General features: G+C 46.4%; 1 protein-coding gene and 1 long non-coding RNA gene across 1 annotated transcript in view; one reads left to right on the forward strand and one right to left on the reverse strand.

The window, feature by feature from the left end:
- The window catches only part of LOC144824486 (uncharacterized), a 365,120-nt gene extending 351,812 nt beyond the window's left edge, over positions 1-13,308 (reverse strand). Inside the window, exon 1 of the long non-coding RNA XR_013608979.1 lies at positions 13,237-13,308. This is a non-coding gene — a long non-coding RNA (uncharacterized LOC144824486). The remainder of the gene's footprint in view (positions 1-13,236) is intronic.
- The window catches only part of NPTXR (neuronal pentraxin receptor), a 244,917-nt gene that overhangs the window by 79,861 nt on the left and 151,662 nt on the right, over positions 1-13,394 (forward strand).

Genomic DNA, 13,394 nt, shown 5'->3' on the forward strand with positions numbered 1-13,394 from the left:
CTCAGAGGTCACTAGAAACTTTCTCGACTTCACAAGAAGGGATTCGTTTCTGACAACCGCATAAACATGACAAGTTTGTTTCCCTAAGACTGGAACAAATATCTTCAGAGTCGTGGAAACAATAGATAACTAGTTCACTCAGTAAATCGTGCATGCTTCGTTTCTACAGAGTTGCAGAGAAATAGTGAGACTGGGGTTTTCAATAAAAGGGTTTATTGAACAGTCTTCTTTCTCATGCAAGAGAGGTGAACTGCTACAATCGTTAGACAGAATGCAAAGTATAATGCGTACAGCGAGAATAGTATTATAAAAATAATACTGTAATAGCATTGTCTAGTGCTATTACATATAAAAATACATACATAAATAACATAGGCTAAAAACTGTTGCTTCTAAAATACGCCTACCCCAATGTACCTAACCTAGGTCTAGTACCAGGGAAGAAGTAGGTGCTGCTTAGCATAAGTTTTAGTTCTGCCAAGAATTACCAAACGTTTCTCTAGGTTCTAATCAGCTCCAAACCTTCCGAATGAAAGAGGTTGGTATCTCTGTCTCGGGACTCGATTTCCCAACACCCCGCAAGGGGAGTCAGAAACACTGGACCTGGATTCTCGGCAGAGGAGGACAGCTTCTTGTCAGTGCGTCAGCTGGAGAGGTGGCTTCCTTTGGCACTTGCTGTAGCGAGCTACGTCGGGCAAGTAGGTAGTCGAACTGCACCAAACCACACCGTGCTTTGCTATAGCAAGTGAAGGTATATTTGCACCTTGGAGGTGTTTAGGAATGCCACCTTTGACGTAAAGTCGGGTATATGAACGTCATGGATGAACCCCTAAGGAATAGTTGTTCATGCATAATAAATGAGTTTCTAGGTGAAATAAATATCCAGGCTAGGGGAAGTCCCTTCTACTTAAGAGTCTGGTTTTCCAAGAAATCGGTGTGAAGTAGCCATGCCTGTATTTGGATAGCATGGGCTATGCCTAAATAAGGGCTTGATTTCTATGCCTATATAAGGGCAACGTGGATTGTACCTATATAAGGGCATGAATCTGAAAATTCATTCGGAATCTAAAACACCATACAACAGTGGCACTTCCCTCCAGCACTTGCAGGTAACTCATTTATGTCTCTGCAGGCTAGCCACCACCGAAGGAACCCGAGGATTTTCACGAGTGCCTGACGAAGTTGTTTATTTGCCTCTAAGCATTCATGGTTGAACCACCTGGGGATAAAATGTGCAGGACGGAAAGGTTTCAAAAAAGCTTTCCTAATGTTTGTACTCAAATCAATAAAAGTACCCACCCCTTGCTGGTCAGTGTCTACGTCTAACAAACAGGCCTCTAGGAGTCCCAAATTCTCCTTATTCACTCAGAGAAAGATGTATTATATATATTTGTTTACATTTTATAATATTGTTCAAGTACATTTGGGGGGGGGGTTTAAATTATTTATTTGGTATTTTTTAAATATTTACAATTGATTTGTTATGTATATGCTTTTTACAGTATTAAAAGAACCAATAACATTTAAGATAATGTCAAATATATTTTTAATATGTGTTACATTATATATATGTATGCATAAACATGCACACCCATATATATATATATATATATATATGTGTGTTTATATAAGTCTGTATTTATTTATAGTATTATATATTATTTAAATGTATTTCATTTACATTATATTACTGTTGTATATTAAAATATTTAGGATTTTAAACTATGTATATGTTAAAAACGATATTTCTGTATGTTTTTAAACGATATTAGTGTGAAACGATATTTTATTTTTGATATTCTTATACTTATTATTATAAGTACAGGGAGACAATATTTTTGTAAAAGATGTTTTTGACAAGATATGTTTGTTAGACAATAATATTGTTGTCAATATTGTGACAGTGATCTCATAGAAAAGGCCCTCTGAGCCTGGTAGGAAGCCAGGAGGGCTCAAGCCCAACTTGCAGAGGAGATTAGCCCTGACAGTGAGGATGAGGATGATGGCAGAGATCTCTTTGATGAAGAGGTTGATGAGGATAACAAGGGTGTGGCCAACGCAGTGTGTTCAAGGCATACCTCCACATCTGGAAGTGAGAAGAGTTTTACTTCAGTGAGGGTCCCATGGCCTAGAGGCCGAGCTTAGCCTCGGAAATATCTAAGAGAGGAAGCTAGCCCTTGAAGAAAGAAAACTGGCCCTGGAGGAGAGAATGGTCAATTGGAACTGAAGTCCCAAAGACATGGTGGCAGCAACAGAGACACATAGGTAATTGCAGTGGTGACTATGACCCTAGGTTGCCCAAAGGTATTGTGCCAAAGTATGTTGAGGGGAATGACATAGACAAATGGCTAGCGTCTTATAAGAGGGCTCTTAGGATGAGAATGGAGGGTGCTCCTTGCTGTGGGAGCTGATTCAAACAGTGGGGAGGGATAGGCTGCTGACTCTGAAAGAGGATGTGGCAGAGTTGTTTTCACATATGAAGGAGGCATTTATTGAGCTGTTTGGTCGAACGCCTGAATAATACTGTTCAAATTTCAGAATTACACCCAAGGGGTCAACTCAGACATGGGTAGATTTTGTTGATGCTTCTGTGAAGTCACTGGAAGCATGGATCAAAGGTAACCAAGTAGATACCTATGATGGGGCTCTACAATTTATTGGTAAAAGAACTCATTGTTACAAATTGTACCTCAGAGAATTTACACCAGCTTCTGTTAGATTCTAAGCTATCTAGCCCCAAACAGCCAGGGAAGATAGCTGATGATGAGTACGCACTAGGATGCCCGGAAGTCTCAAGGTGATGATCTTAAGAAAGGAGGAGCGGTCCCTCTTCAGGGGAAAGATAGGGCAAAACATAAAAAGAGAGAAACTCTCAAAGAGTCCCCTAAAGATGCCCAAGGGGGATCCCAAAGCCACATACCATTTACAGGGAAGGGGGTATCTGGGCAAGAATAGTGGCTATACAAAGGCTGGGGTGTGCTGTGACTGTAAAGAGCCAGGGCACATAAAGGGAGATGCTGTGCGCACTAAGAAGTCACCCACTGGAGACCATCCCAAAGGCATTGCGAGTGTAGGGATGAGGGTAGCTGTTGTCCCTGGGGATTGCAAGGATTACACTGAAGCCACTTTAGTCTACCTGTTTCGGGCCCACTGGCCTGCCAGTACGGAAAAGTACAGCCAATGGCCAAGAAACAACACAGTTGAAATCCAGGTGAGACATTGACCCGCAGGCAAGGAATATGCAATCATGGTGGATAATTTCAGGCAGTCCACAGCTCACACTGCATACATATAGTCATGGTCAATGTAATGCCCAGGAACAAGAGGTTAGCGAACCACAGGCGTGGCTTTATAAATGCATTCATAGCTCTTAATTAAGTTCTGTCCCATCATAACTAAGTGTATCCCCATGGGAGGCTGTGGAGAGACACAGCCACAGTAAGCACTCTCTACAGGCTACTCATGAACTGTAGTGGAATAATACATTGAGTTGAATTTGGTTATAGGTATCCTGAGTACATTTCTGTATAGTTTCCTAAAGATTGAGAAGGGCTGAACTCGTGGGCCTGCATCTGGAGCAGGGAACCAGGCAAGATCCAGAATTGACGCAAGAGCAGATGATGGCGTGCTCTGGATATAGGCAGCCAGGAAAGGAGTTTAATAGTCGACTGGTTTAGGGACATAACTAGGTGGAATTCTTAGGAGAGGAGCAGCCATAGTGGCTGCACTATAAGATCTGCTGGGAACACTAGAGGGTAATCCATTGACATATAGTGGTTACAATACAATCAGGATCCTTTAGTCACAAACACGGATTCTAGATAAATGAGACAGAGAAAGACACAAAGGGCCAGATATACGACAATTATTAGCGGTGGCAAACAGAAAATCAGGCCTTTTGTGACTGCTAAAAAGGGTTGTAGTATGTACAAACTCTATTTTTCAAGTCAGTAACCTATTACCAACTAGAAAAAAAGGGTTTGCGGGTCGCTAACAGGAAGGGGTGTGCCAAGGGAGTACCTTCCTAATAGCAAGTCGCAGGGGGATGTACGATTGTTTTCGCAAAACAAGCGCAGTTGGTAAGCCAGTTGCAAACGGGACGGGGTCAACAGGGGACCCCTTCCACTGTGTTTTTGGCAGCGAAAAATATTTTTAAGGAGCAGGCAATAGTCACATGGACCACCACTGCCTGCTCTTAAAAAATTAAAAGAAAACGTTTCATATTTTTCTTTTAAATGCATCCTGTTTTCCTTTAAGGAAAATGGATTTCATTTAAAATAAAAAGCTGCTTTATTTAAAAAAGCAAATACAGACATGGAGGTCTGCTTTTTCCAGCAGGCCACCATCCCTGTGATTGTAGCTCATTCCGAATGGGTAGCAAATTGCGACCTGCCTCGTGAATATTGGTGAGGCAGGTCATTTGCAACCCCAATGGGAATCGCAAAATGTATCTGAGACACATTAGTACATTCTGTTTTGCGAGTCGTAAATTGCGAGTTGCAAAATATCGCAATTTGCAACCCGCAAAACGGAATGGTCATACATCTGGACCCAAATGTGTAGCCTAACAAAACATTACGCTATGCAGGAATTTCCAGCTTGAACAGTAACATTGGCTGCATTGCAATGAAGAAGTGCAAAGTGAGTTTTTGGGGTTGCTTGCTAGGCCCCCTAACCTACCACTGTCAGGACACATATTGCATGGTACAAACCATGTTATGTGTGGGCAAAACTTCTAATGGTTTATCAGTCATCAATATATTTTCCATTGAAGTTGTTTGAGATACGTTCCCTATGAGTCCAGCTAGAGGTGCAAGAGAAGCTAGACAAGGGTAATCAAAGGCCTGACTTACTGGCCACCAGCCCATCCAGGGCAACACAGCAGTGACTCACAGTCTGCGCTGATCACAGTGACTTGTAAGGTCCTATTGACACTTGCCATGCACTGGTTACTGCTAACATGGGTAGGTGTTGTATGAATTGAATCCATAATTGGCATTCTACATGGGCTGGATGAGTGAGGGGTTTCAGGGGAGGATAGGTGTGGAATGATGGTCAAGGGCCATGGGTTCTGGCCCTTGATGGGTTCCTGCCGAGGTAATCAGGTGCATGTGAGAAAGACGCATAGGTCATGTGGGTAATGATTTGCTTTCTGCATCCATACAGATGGTGAGTGTGGTGGACAAGAGAACGAAAAGATAAGTTATAAATGCAGGTGAGTTGGCCATTGACAGATAGATGACTGATCCATACAATTGTCTCCTTTGTAGCCCCACCAAGCAGTACCACACTGACTAAATCCCATCTTAGCAGAGACTCCCAGCTTCCACATTGAGTGCACAGTAGGCCATCCCGCAGTAGGAGGGAGAGACTGCGCATCTGCCAACTCACGCTTTGCCACTGTGTGTCACACTATATTGTCACTCTTGACACAGTCACCCAGTGAAGAGCCAATATTACACAGTGAGCACAAGGTGAGTTCGAAACCCATGCACAGAGTAGGCTTCCAGATCGCCTATGAAGGCTTTGTCCAGGGTGAATACATTTAGCTTTTTACAAGCTCATCAGGAGAGCATGGTATGACATCAGAAGCATCTTTCTGAGGTATGGGGAGGGTAGGAGCGTCTGCTCAGGCAAAAGCTGGCCTAAAATATTTTCACCCCTCATCAGGTCCTGCCACCTCTAGTGTACCCACGTGGCTTTGACTGGCCAAAAACCACACCCCTTTCAGGCCGTACCCCTCAAGGCAATCAATTATAAAATTTTGAACGTTGAAAGGTCGGAGATTGTCAGATCACAGCACTGGATAGTTATTGTTTTGAAAAGGGACCTAAAAGTGCATCTGAAGCTGCCTTGGTTTGTAAAAAGCCATGTATATATGTCTTTCCTGAATGCCTGATTGGCGTGAGCACTTCTGATCTTTACTGGGAGTGAGTTCCATAGTTTTCCTGATTTTACCAGTGAAAGAGGTTCCACTGATGCCCTTCTTTTTGTAGGAAGGGATGGCTATGTAGGTACTAGTTTGGAGGAGAGAGCTTTTTTTTGTATCTTTTTAATTTCACTTGGATGAACAAGGGTCCTTTGCCATGGATGTCCTTGTGAAGGATGTAGAGTAACTTGAAGGCACAGAGCCTTGCTCTAGGTAGCAATGAAGTGCCTGGAGTACCGGTGTTGCGCATTACCCTGGACGAGGGCGAAGTAGCTGCCTTGCTGCAGTGTTTATGAAGTATATAAAGATGCACCCCTAAATAGAGACCAGTGGTGTAGTCTGCACGTGACATGACACAGTCATAGTGTCCTGTGACTTCAGGGGATATCAATGGGGAGGGTAGCTGTGCCCGAGAGTTCGTATAGAAAGTGCTTTTTGCTACTTGATTCAATTGAGGGATTAATAAGAGGTCAGACTCCATAATTGCTCTTTCTTACTTCCTTTGATGTCGATGGTGGTGACTCCAATGCCTTTCAGTAGATGGTTGAAGGATTGCAATTTCTCTATTGTCCACATGTGAGGATACATGTTTTGTGAACAGTTCAATTTAAGGTAGTTGCTGAACATCCATTCCTGAGTAGCATGGAGACAGACTCAAGGGAGTAGCCAGAAAATTGAAATACCCCCCACTTTGAGCCAAAGCTTTCATGGCACCAAGAAGGCAAAGCAAGTCATCACATCTCTCCCTAGAGGAGGTAGCTTGTCTCTTCCATCCAAGTATCTATCCATATATCCTTTCATCCTTCAATCCACCATTTCACGTGTACATTCTGTCATCTTTTCAGTCCTTCATCCCATATTCAGTCTGTTACCATTTCGTCCATCCATCTGCCTATCCATATCCAAACCTATTCATCCATCTTCAAACCTATCCATCAAACATATCCACCCATCCTTTCATTTATCTTCCATCCAAGTATCTATCCATATATCCTTTCATCCATCAATCCACCATTTCACGTGTACATTCTGTCATCTTTTCAGTCCTTGATCCAACATTCAGTCTGTTACCATTTCGTCCATCCATCCGCCCATCCATATCCAAACCTATCCATCCATCTTCAAACCTATCCATCAAACATATCCACCCATCCTTTCATTCATCATCCATCCTCTCACTTATCCATCGCCCTTTTCATAATCCATTCATCCAGCCATCCTTCCTTTCAATCTTCCCACCTCAGCAAGGGACCTGCACTGTCCCTTGGTAGCTCCGCTGCTGTGCTGTGTCTCTGCCCTTAGCAGGACTTAGTGCAGGTAGGGGTTCGAGCCTCAGCTCCAGGCTAGGTTGCGCCCATTTTTTGTTTACTCCGTTGTCTCTGATTGCCTCTACCTCATTGTGCTTTTTTTCTTTATTGTACCACTCGTTGGGCCTCTCTGTTTTGTACCACATATTGTGCCTCTCTTTTTTATTGTACCACTTATTGTGCCTTTTTGTACCACTTGCTGCTATTGTGCCAATGCTTGCTCGCTCCCTCTGCCCATTTTCTGCTTCCCATCCACCGCTGCTGCCCCCGCGGCCCCTCCCCCGCCGATTCCCGCCTCCCAGCTGTGCCTCCCTCCCCTCCCCTATTTAGTGGCGGCCGCTGTGTGGGAGCGCGAGCAGGACCTCTGACTTCGGCCAGGGCCCTGCGCTCTCCCTCGGTAGCTCAGCTGCTATGCTGTGCCTCTGCCCCTGGCCGGACTTAGTGCAGGTAGGGGTTCGAGCATCGGCTCCAGACAAGGTTGCACCCGTTTTTTAGTTTACTCCGTTGTCTATCTGATTGCCTCTTTCTCATTGTGCCTTTTTTTCTTTATTGTACCACTCGTTGTGCCTCTCTTTATTGTACCACTTATTGTGCCTCTTTTTTATTGTACCACTTATTGTGCCTTTTTGTACTACTTGCTGCTATTGTGCCATTGCTTGCTCGCTCCCTCTGCCCGTTTCCCGCTTCCCCGCCCGCAGCTGCTGCCTCCGCGGCCCCTCCCCTGCGCCGATTCCCGCTCCCACCTCCCAGCTTTGCCTCCCTCCCCCTCCCCTATTTAATGGCGTACGCATGCAGCGGGCGCGCCGCTGGTGTGCCAGAAGCAAGCCCGTCTGTGCCCGTCTGTGACCGACCGCAACCTGTGCCAGGAACCCCCGATCTCCGACCATCCACCACTATGACTCAACCAGCCTCCTCGCACTCAACCCCAGAAGTCAACACCGAGCACCACCCATGGACAGCTCTCCAGCCTTCAATGCCGCCAAACCTTCACCACCATCTGCACCCCTATGGCCACTGCCCCCGCATCAAACGCCAACACCTACATATGAAGTGCATCTTCCTCAACGTGCACACCCTGCAGACACGCCGTAGAGATCTGGGACCTCCTCGACACCCTCTCACCAGACGTCGCCCTCTTCACAGAAACCTGGACCAACACCTCCTCCGACCATGACATCGCCACCGCCATCCCTGACGGATCCAGAGGAAGGAACTCCCCTACCGCCCAGGAGGAGGACTCACAATCGTACACAAGAGCTCCCTCCAACTCTCCACCTCCACTACGAATGACCCCTTCCCCACCACCAAACACCTCCATTTCCAGATCCGGACAAGCCCTACAACCACTCTTTGCTGCACCCTCGCCTACAGACCCCCGGAACCTCGTGCCGCGTTCGCCACTACCATCGCTGACCTCATCGCACCCCACGCCATCACCTCCATGGACTAGATACTCATTGGAGACCTGAACTTCCACCTCGACAACCACAGCAACCTCAACTCCACCACCCTGCTGGACTACCTCGCCAACATTGGACTGAAACAGCTCATCACCACGCCCACCCACAAGGCAGAACATACCCTCATCTTCACAGGAGGCAACAACAACCACTTCGGCCACACCACACAACCCCCATGGATGGATCACAACTGCATACACTTCCATGTCGACAAAACCACGCCGCCCACCCCTGCACCACGCCCTCCACAAGGGAACTGAAACAAAATCAGTTCAACTCCACCCTCAACCGCAGCACCCCCACCACCTCGACCGATGCCAACCTCGCAGCCAAAGAACTCCACAGATGGATCTCCAACTGCGCAGATATGCTTGCACCCCTGCGCAACTCCGACAGACAGCGCACCAGAAAGGCCACCTGGTTCACCACCGAACTCCAAGAATTCAGACGCACCTGCAGACGTCTTGAGAAGAACTGGAAGAACAGCAAAACATCAGAAGATCGCACTACCTACAAGGATGCCCTGACAAAATACCACCAACGCATCAGATCCACCAAAAGGACCTTCATCCAGAACAAGATCCTCACCAACTCCAGCAACTCCAAGGAACTCTTCAGCGTCATCCAAGAGTTGCTTGGATCCTACTTCCATCTGAAAATCAAGGGCCTCTACGACCATTTCAATGACCAGATACCCAACTCCGAAACAACTTCCTTCGCCAGCTACGCCACCCAGCCCACCATCTTCTCCTGGACCCCAGTCACCACTGAAGGCACTACCTCAACCATGAAAGTCATCAACTCAGGTGCCCCCACTGACCCCTGCTCGCCACACATCTTCCACTGAGCAGCCATCGTCATCGCGCCAGAACTAGGAAACACCATCAACTCCACGTTCAAGACCAGCATTTTTCCCGATGACTGGAAACGCGCAAAAGTCAGACCTCATAACCAGCAGGCTGAACTACGGAAACACCATCTACGCCAGGATCAACAAGTCCCTGCTCTGCAAACTCCAGACCATACAGAACACCGCAGCCAGAATGGTCCTCTGCATTCCTCGACAAGAACACATCACCCTACACCTGTGGAACCTCCACTGGCTCCCCGTCGAGAAGAGAGTCACTTTCAAGATACTGACCCATGCCTATAAATGCCTCCACAACACCGGACCCCAATACCTCAACGAGAGAATCTCCTTCCACGTACACAATAGAAACCTCCGATCTGCTGCCCTCGCCCTTACCGAAACCCTGTGGATCCACAGAGCCAGAAACAGGTAGAAAAACCTTCTCATACACCGCAGCCAAGACTGGAATGAGCTCCCTATCAACATCAGATGCGCCCCCTCACTGAACATCTTCAGGAAGGCACTCGAGACCTGGCTCTTCGACTGAGCGGAGCTGCCCCCCCCCCCCAACATCCCCCTCCCCCCCCCCAGACCATCTCAGGTGAGTAGCGCGCTTACAATTCCCCTGATTGATTGATTTTGCATTATCCAGCCTTCCACTCATCCATTTTCTTGTTCACTCATCCTTCCACCCTTTCACTCATCCATCCATCCTTTGACCCATCCATTCACTCATCCATCCATCCATTCACCCGTTCACTCATCCATTAACCATTTCACACACTTATCCATCCATTCACCCTTTCAGTCATCCATCCATCCACACTTCCATCCAGCCACCCATCTACCCTCCCTTTCACTCATCCATCCATTATTTCACTCATCCATTCTTACAAACACCTTTGCATTAATTCATCCATCCTTTCACTCAGTCCATCCATTCACCCTTACACTTAGCCCATTTATCTTGCCTTCCATTGATCCATCCATCCACTTATCCATCCATCCATTTACCCGCTCACTCATCCATCCATCCTTTCACTCATCCATCGATCCTTCCTCTCATCCTTAATCCTTCCACCTTTTCACTCATCCATCCATTCACCCTTTCACTCACCCATCCATCCACAATTTCACTCACACATCCATCAATCCATCCATCCCCCTTTCACTCCTATGTCCATCCATTCACCCTTTCACTCATCAAACGATCCAGTGACCCTTTAACTCACCCATTCACCCTTTCTCTCATCCAGCTGTCCACCCTTTCATCTAGCCATCCATCTACTCTCCATTTTACTCATTGACCCATTCTTTCACTCATCCATCCTTACATCTATCCTTTTACTCATCCATCATCCTTTCACTCATCCATCCATTCCACCTGTCCATTCACCCAACATTTCACTCTATCCATCCACTCATCGGTCCATCCATTTACCCTTTCATCATCATCCATGATTTCACTCACTTATCAATCCATCCACCCATCTTCTCATCACACATCCACCCCTTCACTCATCCATCCATCCTTCTTCTCTTTCCTTCATCCAACTTTACATTTATGCTTTCACTCACTCATCCATGCATCTATCCATCCAACCTTTCACTCACTCATCCACCCTTGCAAATCCATCCATCTTCTCACTAACTTAACCCACTCACCCACCATTTCACATTGATTATGGGTCTTTTTCTGCTGAGGTGCAGACAGAAGAGACCCATAAACAACCCCACCCTCGCTTTAGCTGTTAGAGACAGTGGTTCAGATTAGAAAATTCCAGATCTTCAGGGGTTTACACCTTTATGGCAATCAGAGTATAATTGGTTAGAAGTCTTGATCGAGATAACTAATCAGCTCTAGTCGTGTTGTTCTGCAGAGGTTAAATAGGAATGGAGAGGTAATTGAAGCCTGAGGGGCTCCTTGGTGATTGGTGAAATGGGTTGACATGAATCTGAGGTAGTGAGACAGTACTGTGCGTGCCCTACAGAAATGAGTAGATTCTGCCTGGGACACTCTGCTGGAAGATGAGCGTTCTTGTCTCAGAAGTAGTCTGGTGGTGAACAGTGTCAACGACCAGCAGTATTAGCATTGATATTCCATTCCCGTCACTCAATCAAGAAATAACATTTCGAAATTAGTGTTTACAAACGGGTTTCCACATATAAAAAAGGGCGAAGCCAGAAAATTAAATTACCCCCCACTTAAACCAAAGCTCCCATGGCACCAAGCAAGCAAATCAAGTCATCGTGCCGCTCCCTAGAAGAAATGAAATATGAAATACCAGTATTTGTAAAGCGCACAACTACCTCCGAAGTGGTGTCTCGGCGCTGGGGGCCAACGGGAAGATTAAACGAGCTATTGCCCAGAGTCACACGGTGCTGGGCTAACCTGCCACCTCCACCAGGGATCGAACCGTGATACTCATAGCCCGGAGTCAGGCACCCTGGCCGCTGCGCCACTCCTCCTCCACCAGAAGAGGTTGCAACTTGCATGTCTCTTCCATCCAAGCATCTATCCCTTCATCCTTCAATCCACCTGGTGATATCCTTCATTCACATGTGCATTCTGTCACCTATTCAGTCTTTGATCAAACATGCAGTATGTTACCATTTCTTGTATTGGGTGTAGATTCATACTGTTTGGCTTTTCTCCCATGAGGATATCCAGGCACTGTCCATAGGTTAGTGGAGATTAAGTGACTTGCCCAGAATCACAGGATGTTGCACCAACGTCGAGACTCGAACCCGTAACCCCAGCTCCCAAGTCAGCAGCTCTGGCCGCTGCGCCACATCTCCTCCATCTACCCATCCATACCCAAACTTATTCAACCATCTTCAAACCTATCCATCAAACATATCCATCCGTTCTTCCAATCACCTGGATCCCTGATCAAGACAATAACTGTCTTGAATACCGGGCCAGTTTTAATAAGGGCCTTGGGGCCTCTTTCTGAAAGTCCCAAAGTTAGTCCGGTAACTCTACCCATGGACTTACTGCTATCAATGCAGGGTATCAGTAACGCCGGGGGTGTGAGTCACCATGTCTTGTGAGTAGGGAGTTATAGGACCCCTTAGAAATAAGTTCTTCCCAGGAGAATCAACAATCCAACACACGCGTTCCATGGTTATGCCTCATTTTTCGTCAGTAATTCGTCCAGAGACAGCTCTTGCTCTAGGCGAAAGATACCATAGATCTCAGAATTCCGGTGTAAGATAAGTTATCAGCCCCATCGGATGTGCAGGACAGCTCTTCACAAGGCCTTTGGGGTGAGAAGCTGCAGGCCATCTTTGCGCATCATTTTAGCTGCGCACAAACTGCACAGTTGCAGCTCGTGCACTGATATAGACCGTCTATAATAGACGTTTTCTGTGACGTGATACCTGAGGTCATGAGCAACGAAGGAGAACTAGGAGGGGTAAAAAACCTTTTCCTACCTTAACTTACAAATATATGCATCTGTTAGGTTTCTTGATTACTCTAATATCTTATCACCACTTCAGGAGCTTCCAAAAACATACATTGCTCTGCGTCATCCCGGTTCGTCTCTAGCTGGCTTTCACCCCCTTTATTGGTTTGTATAGAGTGGTCTTTCACCCCAGCTACTTCTTTCTTCCTTCCTTTGCCTCCCTCTTTCTGGTCAATCGCTCTAATTTTCTCTCATTATTTTCACTTTTCACCTGCCTTACCCATCTCCGTCTCCAGTCAGGTTCTAACCCTGACAAGTCGAAGCCTCTCTCTAAACAGGTGCTGCTTCCGGTTTAACCCTGAGACACAGACGTCCTGCCACAGGCGCGAGCGTTTTTGTAACCTTGACACTGATTGGACGGTACACGACCTTGTTCCC

The sequence above is a fragment of the Lissotriton helveticus genome, chromosome 1_1 (genome assembly GCF_964261635.1).
Source record: "Lissotriton helveticus chromosome 1_1, aLisHel1.1, whole genome shotgun sequence".
In the NCBI taxonomy this organism is placed as follows: domain Eukaryota; kingdom Metazoa; phylum Chordata; class Amphibia; order Caudata; family Salamandridae; genus Lissotriton; species Lissotriton helveticus.